This window comes from Propithecus coquereli, unplaced genomic scaffold (assembly GCF_000956105.1).
Source record: "Propithecus coquereli isolate 6110/MARCELLA unplaced genomic scaffold, Pcoq_1.0 Scaffold5, whole genome shotgun sequence".
NCBI classification, from domain to species: domain Eukaryota; kingdom Metazoa; phylum Chordata; class Mammalia; order Primates; family Indriidae; genus Propithecus; species Propithecus coquereli.
In genome coordinates this window covers 3240222-3250800 of record NW_012150840.1, presented here as the reverse complement: position 1 = coordinate 3250800, position 10579 = coordinate 3240222, and the positions used below count along the sequence as shown (strand labels likewise).

Sequence of the window (10579 nt, the reverse complement as noted above, 5' to 3'; positions counted from 1 at the left end):
AGTTCTGACTAGAAAACTTGATATTGGTATAGCATCTAAAAGTGAAGACCTTTGTTTTCTCGTTTAAAACACTATTGCTGTTGAGGATTCTGATTTGTTTAAGGAAGACAGAATTCTGGAAGCCAATTTTCAAAAAAGAAATGGTTGGGTTTAAAGGGAGTTCCTAGGATGTACTCTAGGTGGCGCTCATATCACAAAAAGGAGGCAAAATCAACTTTGAACACTAAAAGACAAGTAGCGTCCTATGGAAAGCACTGAATGAATTTAGAAAGCAAATTGAGTCCAGTTCAGTACTCATTCAACCTCAGGGGGCCAGACCAGAAAGAAAGTTCATACTTAAAGATAATCTGTTCTACCTTTAATCCACACTCTCAAATATTTCTATGTGTTGAAACCATTTAATTCACAAAATAATGAGTTTATTAATGTGTTGGTTAAATAAATTTAAGACATCTGATGTTCTTTCTCTAAAATTTTAACATTTAAAGCTTAAATATTAAGAATGTGTTCAAGAACCTGCCTTTTCTAGTTTTCGCTCCAACTCAGTGGCATCTGAGCTACAAAAGTTTCCTGCAGCTTTTTGCAGCTAGATGGTTTTCCTAAAGCAGTAGGAAAAACTACAAAAAAATCACTCCTCAAGCATTCCACATTTTCACTGGCCTCACTGTGGGTTATAAAACCAAGACAGCCTTAAGAGTTGGTATGTTTTGTTAAAGGAATCAAGAATTTTAAATCACTGATGTAGCTGATTTAAACAGACTAAACAGGCGAGATGTCACATGCCTGTAATCCCAGCTACTCGAGAGGCTGAGGCAAGAGGATCATTTCAGCCCGGGAGTTCAAGACCGGCTTGAGCAACATAGTAAGACCCTGTCTCTAAAAAATGTTTTTAAAAATAGATACATAAAAAGAGACTAATATCTAATAATTCACAAATGAATTGAAGCAAAGACAATAGCTGCTACTAAACATACACAAACCCCAAATTCAATGAACAAACTCAGCTTACACTGAGTTTTCACTAATTTCAAAAGGTAAAGAAAAAAAGAAGAAAATTGATCGTATAGAAAACAAAGAAAGCATCACTGAACCCAGTTTTCTGAGGGCCTATTTTTCAGTAAACTGCATTGTTCGGTATATTTTTCAAGGATTTATTTAATCAAGTAATTAGGCTAAGCTTTGGGTTATCCTGTGTGACAATTATTTTTACTTCTTTTTAAATTGTTTGATTGATATATTGTGGTTTTCAGATGTTAGTGAGCATCAGAATCACCTGGAGGTGATTGTTGACATACACATTTCTAGATCCCCTCCCCAGAGTTTATAATTCAGTAGGTCTGGGCGAGGAAGAGAGAATGTGCATTTTTAACAAAGTTCCAGGTGACACTGATGCCACTGGTCTGGGGATTGCATTCTGAGAGCATCTAGGTTGCAGCATTTGGCAGGTATAGTAGTAGTGCTACAGCAGCAAGTTAAAAGCAGAACATTCGGTCTATCAACTGATTGCCATATCATCAGAATGCCAAGCAACGGGCTTGATCCATTGCTGTTGTCATTGCTATTACTTTTGTCCATTGGCTTAGATGCTTTAGCCTCATGAACAAAGCCAGACTGCATTTTAACTAAACTGTGAAGAATGAAGTCACTTTTCAACATGAATTCCTGGGTTCACATTAAGAAGCATCAATGGCTGTTATTAGCATTTTAGCTAGGCACTAATTTTTTTTTTTTTAACAAGGTTCAGTGAATTACAATCATGTAGGAGAGAGTGAGGAAAGACTTAGAAATGAAAAGAGTAACTTTACCGTAAGCAAACATGATTTTCTTACATGTATCTTCTTAAAATGTCCACTCATTTTATTTTCCAAAGTAATGCAATGTCTACGGCATTTATGACCAATTAAAAACTTTTTAATAAATGATACAAGGAAGGACAGGGGGCGGCTTGTAGAAACAAATGTCAAATAAACTAACTGTTCTGGCTCCCAAGGGAACCTCCAGGAAAGATATCGTGATTTAACAGATCAAGACGAAACAATTATATCAAATGATTCCAAGGTTCATAAAGATTCTGTCAGGCTATATTTAAGCAGTTAGCCTAAGATATAGACTATATTATCAGATCCTGAAAATACAGAGAAAATTCTCAGGAGTTCTAGATTTGAGTCTCAGCTTCTCTAGGGGAACACACTTAGCCACTTAGTTTATTGCTCCTAAAAAACACCCCCATGGGTTGTTGAAATGCTGACAAAGCCTTCACAGCTGGTATCAGTTTGACAATTACCTCCTTGCAAGCTGTTTAGCTATTTGCAACATTTTCAGCATCAAATTGTGGAGGATGGTTTTAGCCACTTTTAGGTTAAAATATATAGCAAACATAAGTTCCTACATCTGTTTTCTTGGCTGGATTAGACCTCAAAAATTTCAGAGCTGGAAACTCTTCATTGATGACCTGGTACAGCTTTCTCAGTGTCCAGATGAGTACACTGTGGCCCAGAAGAGTTCAGTGATTTACAGTTCGATGTGTGGCTGAGAGTTTGGGTTTTGAAGTCAGACAGAAGTGGGCTTGAACTCTAGATCTGCTGCTTCTGAGTTGTGTGACTTTGAGCAGATTACATAAACTCTCTACAAATTTCATTTGTAAAGTATGTATAGAAATAATACTGGCTCATAAGATCATTGAAATAATTCATGGAAAGTGACTGGCACTGTGCCTAGCATATAGTAAGCATTAAATCAAATCCAAGTGCCAATAGAGACACAGATCTGGCCCACAGAAGCAAAACCCAGGGTGGCCTCCCAGCTCTGATCCAAAGACTCTGGCACCCTTCCTCCCATAGATACTAGATTGTAATTAGTTAAAAAAAACTGCAAGAAAATATTGCAAATGGTCAAGTTGAAAATTATAGTACAGAGTCTATAACAGTACCGAGAAAGCGTTTCTGCTTTATTGCTGCTGGTCACGCGTTTTTGGTGAAGGAAATCTAAAACTGTTTTTGAAACATCCAGATAATCATCTGAATAATTAATTAAAGTTGATCTGAATATCCGAAGAAGATTGCCTGTTATGATCCAGTAAACATATGTAAATCTGTTATCATTTTCTTGAAACTAAAAAGCCAAACTCAACCTAGCCTGTCATTCAAATAAAGCTGACGTAATAGACAAGAAAAAGTGAAATGACTTGATGTCTTCATATTCAGTGCCCTGAGCTCTGAGAACAGTATATAAATTATAAAACTGAATTCGTCTGAGCCTAAATTTATCTCCAAAGGTGAAACGGCTAATGCTGGCTCAAATATTCAAACTGTTTTTAATACTGTAACCTGTAGGCACATAAAATATCTGTGCCAGGCTCAGTGCATTTCGTAACGTAAAATCTCAATAAGCAACAAATTAAAAGTTACAGAAGAGAATGATCATCCCTGTCATTAGAGTTCTGGCGGTACAATTTATACATATTTCTTTAAATAAATGTTTAAAATGTAATTACAAATGATTGCTCAAATGCTCTTCCTTATTGTTCTGCTTCTGCTTCCAGACAACTAAAATCCTATTATTGTACAACTGATTTCATTTGGTAAGTGGCCCAGGGACAGTACATTAAGGAAACATCATCGGCAAATTAATTTACAAACACTTTGAGAGAACAGACCACAGAAAAAGAATAGCTCCTGTCATAGTAACCCATTCTTCGTCCAAGACTGAAAAGCCTGAGATGTGGTAGAGAAGTGATGAGTTTAATGTAATTTTAGCAGGGTTTTTACATTCTTCCCCACAACATTTTAATCAACACATTGCAGAAACACAGTTGAAACCATCCTATTAGATATATGCATCCTGGCTATAGACATAAGGGGTGGAGGCTGAACAATGGGGAGAAAGAAGGTGGGTTCTGTCTCAGATCAACAACTGACTTGTGTTGTAAACAAAGTATATGCCTTGGCTTCACAATTTTTATTGATTTCTCTTTGTATGTTGTTTGCCTGGCATGAGCCTTGATAAGTACAAGTGTCCCTGTCTATCTAAATAATGCTTTGCTGGTGGCAAAGCTACTGGACATCCTTCCTTAAGGGCCATGGCCACATTTGTTTAGAAAGAGTTATCCCTTCTATCACTGTTAGCCACATTCTGCAATCTTGCTGCATGGCTTAAAATACTTCAGCATAACCGTCGAGTTCTGTCTGACAGCACTAGTTCAAATACCAGCTCTATAGTTTATTTGTTTACTGAGTTTGGGCGAGATATTTAACCTCAAAGAGCCTAAATTTCCTCATCTATTAAGTGGGGGAACAATATCAAACTCACTGAGTTGTATGTGAAGGAGAAGAGATGATGTTTTAAGGAGGGAAATTCAGCATATTGAAAAGGTACCTGCACTTCCATGTTTATTGCAGCACTATTCACAATAGCCAAAATGTGGAATCAACCTAACTATCCATCAGTGGGTGAATGAATAAAGAAATTGTGGGACATGTACACAAGGGAATACTATATAGGCACAAAGAAAGAATGAAATCCTGCCATCTGCAACGACATGGATGGAACTGGAGAACATTATGTTAAGTGAAATAAGCCAAGCACACAAAGACAAATCTCGCATGTTCTCACTGATATGTGGGAGCTAAATATTAAAAACAATTAATGTCACGGAAACAGAGAGCAGAATGATGGTTACCAAAGGCTGGGAATGATTAATGGGTACAAAAATTTAGTTAAATAGAATCAACAATATTTGACAGCACAACAAAATGACTATAATCAACATGAAGTTAGGGCATACTTTAAAATAACTAAAAGAGAGGAATTGGAATGTTCCTAACACAAAGAAATGATAAATTCCTGAGGTGATAGATACCCCAATTATCCTGATTTGATTCATTCACATCATATGCTTGTATCAAAACATCACATATACTCTATAAAAATATACAACTATTAAGCACCCATAATAATTAAATATGAAAAAAAGAGATGATGTTTAAAAAGCACTTAGTGCCTGTCACACATGCTCGTATTTTCTGCTCAATAAACATTACATTATTACAATTACTTCACTTTTGAAATTATAAATACATATCCTACTCAGCAGCATTATGTTATAATAGGACATTTGTCCTCTCTTTAGTGTTAAGCACAAGTTGCATGAAACATTCATGAGTGTATTCAAGAAGGTAGAGGGGTGAAAAGTTCAAGGCTGCACCTTCTAGAGACATTTAGCCTTGTTGATGTTTAACAATATTCCATGAGCCATCTTTCTTCTCTCTTATAACCCCTTGTCTAGCACCTTTCTGGATAATATGATCTATGGTAGCAGAATTCAGTCCCAGTTTTTAGCTCTGAATCATAGGAGCAATCTGTTTCTTTGCATTTATCATCCACCTCAAGTACAATATTGACTTTACTGGCAGTTTAGAATTAACAACTAGTTACAGGACCTGGAAGATCTTCTTAGGAACTTCCAGGGATACTGAGATCTAATGAGTTAGGAGAGTTTCTCAAGATAGCAGCAGCATTGTCTGGTACTTGATTCCATGTGCCTTGGGATAAGCCCAAGCACAGGCATGGAATGTTAAATCAATCCCCACCAATGCCACAAGCCTGTCTTGTTCCATTGGTGATGATCTCTGAACCGAAGAGAGCATCGTTAAATACCAGCCATGCAATCATGAAGTTATCTTAGATGCTTCACCAAAGCCAACTTCTTCCATGATCTGGCCCTACTTATGATAGAGTAGATATAATAGAGCACTAGGCTTCCTGGGTAAACTGTGTGGTTTACCACCCCTTAGAAGTGCATTCCTTGTTTTGAGGAATTATGCTCCCTTTCATTCCACCTTTCCCCTTGGAAATACACATTGTTGTATACGGGTTCCAAGAAATATCTTACCAATAATACCTAGAGAAATGCTATAACTTCCTTAGATACCCAGGACTGGTACTCAGAGAGGAGGATTTTAATTCCTGACCTATGGATGACAGTGGCCTTTTGGAAAGTACCCGATCTATATCACCCTCATTGTCTTCCACTTTGATGTCACCAGCACCATGACCCCATGTGTGGGTATATCAACAAAAATATCTGTCCAGGCCAATGTTGCTTCTGGTATCCCAGAAGGCTTGTATAAAAACATAAGATGGAACAAATCATTGACTCACTAAAAATATATGAGAATTTGCACTGGAGTTGGGTGACTCTCTGCCCTCACTCATATGGTGGCTGATTTGTGTCCCCCCGTGAAGTTGCTCTAGTGATGAAATAATCTTCATTCACAGGGTACTTTTCTTCTAAAGAGCTATAGGTGCTTCATTAAATTACATTGTGCTAAAGCTCAAGCAATCCATTTAAGCTAGTAGATGGTTTTATCCCTCATATTACGTATGGAGACAGTGAACCATAAAGTGGTAAAAACAAGTAGCCCATGGAGGTAGAAATGAGACTGTAGGCTTGGGAGTCCTGGCTCTCTTACAATAGTCCCAACTTTTCTTGTCATGTCCCTAACCCATGCTTCCTTTTGATAAGCACTTAAAAAATAATACATACCCTGATATACACCTGCAGAGGAGATTTCCAAGCCTTAAACTGATCCCTCCTTTCCTTCCAAGCACCACTGATATTTAGAAGACTCTTATATTTCTGTCAAGAAGGCTTTTTGTTGGACTTTACATTCTATAGTACGTTTTCTAAATATAAGACTATGTTACAATACTGAACAAACACTAGTACACTCTTAGTGCTTTACATTATCCCACCATCCCCACTGAGAATTATTGCCATAAACTGGAGGGCTCTGTTGTTAGCCTGTTTGTATAAATTTAATTAGGAAAAAGGAAAATATCAAAAATATTTGTGTTAGATTTAAAAGGGGAAACATTCATGTATTAATACTATTTAGATAGACAATTTATTTTTTTATAAAAAAAAAAACTGACAAAGATTGGCTCCTCCCAAAACCCAAAGGTATCCTTCTTCCTTCATTTTAGTGCTGAATGGTTTTGGTCAATTTATTCCTTCCTCTGCTTTGGAGATAGTATTTTATTTTAGCTTTTTCTAGGTTTATGAAGCATGTTGCTTGACAAACAGAGCAATCTGAACTGATTATTCCTTGGTTTTAGAGCCATTGTTGGGATGTCAGTGTTTTCCCTATTAAAGCTGCTGGCATGAGTCATCGGTAGGGAGCCCAGGTGTGGAAGGAAGGGCCTCAACCTCTTGATAAAAGTTTTCAACAACTCTCTGTGTTTCAAGGCATCTTCTAAATTCCGTGAAGGTTACATGACATAAAATTGAACAAAGAGATTGCACATACACCTAAAAACTTCCAAGTAGAGTATATGAGAAAAGAAGACTGAAATTAGAACTTGGTTTCAGTTTTAATCTGCCTGATCTCAGTCTTATCCAGGCCTTACACTCCTAAGTACCTGCCCTCTTTATAACCCATATGTACAAGGACAGGTGGCTCTCCAATTGATGAGAGTGACTAGGTCCTTAAATACAAACCGGTGGAATTTTTTTTTACACTTTGGACCCACCAATTTCTCTAGGATTAAATGTTTATATTATGATTATACCATTTGATTTATTATTTATTTATCTAAAGCTAAATACTATGACAACATTTCCTGATGAATGACTTTTTAACAGATACATCTATCAAAACTGAACAGTATATATTCTTCATATTACACATTTATGATAAAATCAACATTAAAATTTAAGAACCCCTTTCATTTGGCCTTTTTGATTATGATTATGGTCTCAATGAAATAAATCAAAGGGCACTGAATGATTTTTCAACTTGTATGCATTTTACGTAAGAGATAAGATGTATATGTTACTAATATGCACGACTGATGCATATAGATGAACCAATAATTGTGGCTGCTTTACTCAAACTTTCTTCAGTTTGAAAGCATGAATAGAACTCTGTATACATGTCAAGGCAGATGATAATAAATCTTATTGGTCTCCTCCGATTTGTTTCTCACCATAAGAAAATAGTCATTATGACGGAGAAAGGAAGAAGGACGGGTGATGCTAAGGGCTAACAAAACTAACAATTTTGATGGTTCAAATGCTCATATTTAATGCTTAAAATTATTAAAGTACAGATATTTCAATAAGTGATTACAGAGACCAATAATTTTAAAGTCGCACGATATTCATAAATCTATACCACTGGAACAGAAAATTTTTCAAATAGGTTCCTGAACAGAAATTTTCAATTATTTATTTTTATAAAGGGAGGAAAGGGATGGGACAAAATGTAGCATGCTATGTTTTCATGAATTTGATTGTAATTTGTGAGGCTGCTTACCTACAGGAATGACACATGGATAATTCAGTACATGTGAAAGTTACACAATGCTGGAGGGCTGAACACTCATTCAAAGACTGTATTCAGTTTGAGTTTAAAATTTTTAACCCTCATAGGTTTCTGTCATCATGACCTTAATGCAAATTAAATTTAAAGCATCACCACAATCTCTTTTTGCAACTTGGAATGTTTTCTTTATTTGCTTCATTCAGACATGCACCCATGTGCTCAGAAGGCTTCCGCTTGACTCGTTCCCGGAGCCAGGCCACCTAATTTGGCCCACCCTAATCACATGGGTCTCAGAGAGGAAACACTGTGAGCCCACAAATGTCCTTTTTACAGAAAACCTCTATTAACTTCTACCAAGCAACCATCTATATAAACAACCCCTTATATTGATCTTGTAAGTTATGGTAATGCTACATTAGCATTTATTTCTCTGGATACATATTTAAACAGTAATTTCTTTTAAGCTAGTGTTTACCTGGTTATGCTGAATCAATCTGAAAAGTGTATTTCTAGAACAGCTTCAGAAAATCTGGTGAGAGTTCCCCTTTGCACAGCAAGCATTTCTCACAGCCTCAGGCTCATGAATGGTTACCTGAGATCTTGAAACAAGGAGACAGACACAAATAACATCGGACGAGTCAGGACTGCACTGACATGAACTGGTTATCAAGTCAGGAGAAAGCATGCAATAGGAAGATACTATCTAAGATGTTTGAGGTGAGGTAGGTAGATAGATAAACCTTCAAACATACACAATCACTTCAATGTTCTCCAGATTTAAGTTTAAACCTGAGGAATCTTAACTATCCTAAGAAATTTGGAAATACCTGAATAACTGATCTCACCAATTATTTACTTGGGAGATTATTTTTGGAAGATTATCAGTAGGCCGATTTAAGAAAATCAGAGTCAGTTATTCTTAATTTTTCATGCCAGATTTAGTATAATTTCAGGACGCATTCCCTCTAAAGTAACAAACCAGCAGTTAACTCAAAACAGACTAACTCAACCTTTCTCTGGAATACACATTCATTCTCACAAGATTTGAAATAGCCAAATGCTACTTTTTCTTTGAAGACAGTTTTTCTTTAAAGGGCCATGTCGAATTGCACCTTTTCTGCATGGATATATGCTTACAGATCTCATCATATTCTATATTTAGAGAGATGAGCTTTCCAAAGGAAGACAGGCAACCAATAAGGAGGATCCCATCAAAAGAGAGGTGAGTTACTATGGTTACTTTTCAGGGGGGTGAGTAACAGTGAACGGCTGCTCCTGGCCAAATGGACCCTTTCCAGAAGAGGACCTAAAAAGAATGTTGTTCTCCATACGTGTTGATTTTATTACTTGAGACTACACTGTGTCATTTTAGCCTTAACCACAGGCTTTCTGTGGGAGCTTGCTGCTTCCACGCGCATAGGCAGCGGATAGGCAGCGGAGTCAAAGGAAAGACAAGGCGGATTGAAAACTTCCAAACAGTAACCCAACGGCGATCAGCAGGGGAATCCTCACGAACCAATCCCAAGATTAAAAAAAATAAAATAAAATAAAATCAGGTTCTTTAGGACCAGCAACTGGCCACTTTTCAATGGCTGGGGCGGGGTGGGATCCCGGAACACATCCCTGTCCTCCCCCTCAATGAAACGAGTCTTTTCGAGCCTCAGAGGGAGGCACCTGGCCGGACGAGTCCTGACATACCTTGCGAGCCGGGTCCACTCACCAGGAGATCGGCGCGTGCACCTGTTTGGTCAAGGCGCGGGGTTCGGTGCTCACTCCTGTTTCTGCGGCGCTGTCACTCTTCAGACGGGCGCTGACAGCGGCGGCGGCGGCAACTGCAGCTCGGCGGGCAGCCCTGGCTCCTGCAGGTCCGTCCCTCCAGTCTCTGAAGCGCTTCTCACTCCGGCTTCGAAACGCTGGGCGGGCGCGCGGCTGCTCTCGGCTCGCATTGGACCAGAGGGAGCAGATGTTACCCGGTTGCTAGGAGCGTTGCTAGGAGGCGATGACGCCCCTCCACAGCTCTGGAGCAACTTTCCTGTAGGTCAGGTGCGCTGGCGGGGGCTGCTGGGAGCAAGCTGGAGAGCAGGAACGCGGAGGAGCGGGGAACAAAGGGCCCCAAACACAGGAGCCCCGGCTGCGCTCCCCTAAATTGGGTCCGGGAGAGGGAACTGGGGAGCTGGGGATGGGTGGGGGCCGCGGGGCGGGGCCGGCGATGGGCGGGCGCCGCGCCTCCCAGGACCGGGTCACTTGTTGTAGGC

The 10579-nt window shown here is 38.7% G+C and overlaps 1 long non-coding RNA gene across 1 annotated transcript in view; it reads right to left on the bottom strand.

The window, feature by feature from the left end:
- Window positions 1-10283, bottom strand: part of LOC105819793 — a 19130-nt gene extending 8847 nt beyond the window's left edge. Inside the window, exons 1-2 of the long non-coding RNA XR_001137977.1 lie at window positions 10023-10283; window positions 8800-8923 (exon numbers count right to left, since the gene is read on the bottom strand). This is a non-coding gene — a long non-coding RNA (uncharacterized LOC105819793). The remainder of the gene's footprint in view (window positions 1-8799; window positions 8924-10022) is intronic.
- Between the last annotated feature and the right edge of the window lie 296 nt (window positions 10284-10579).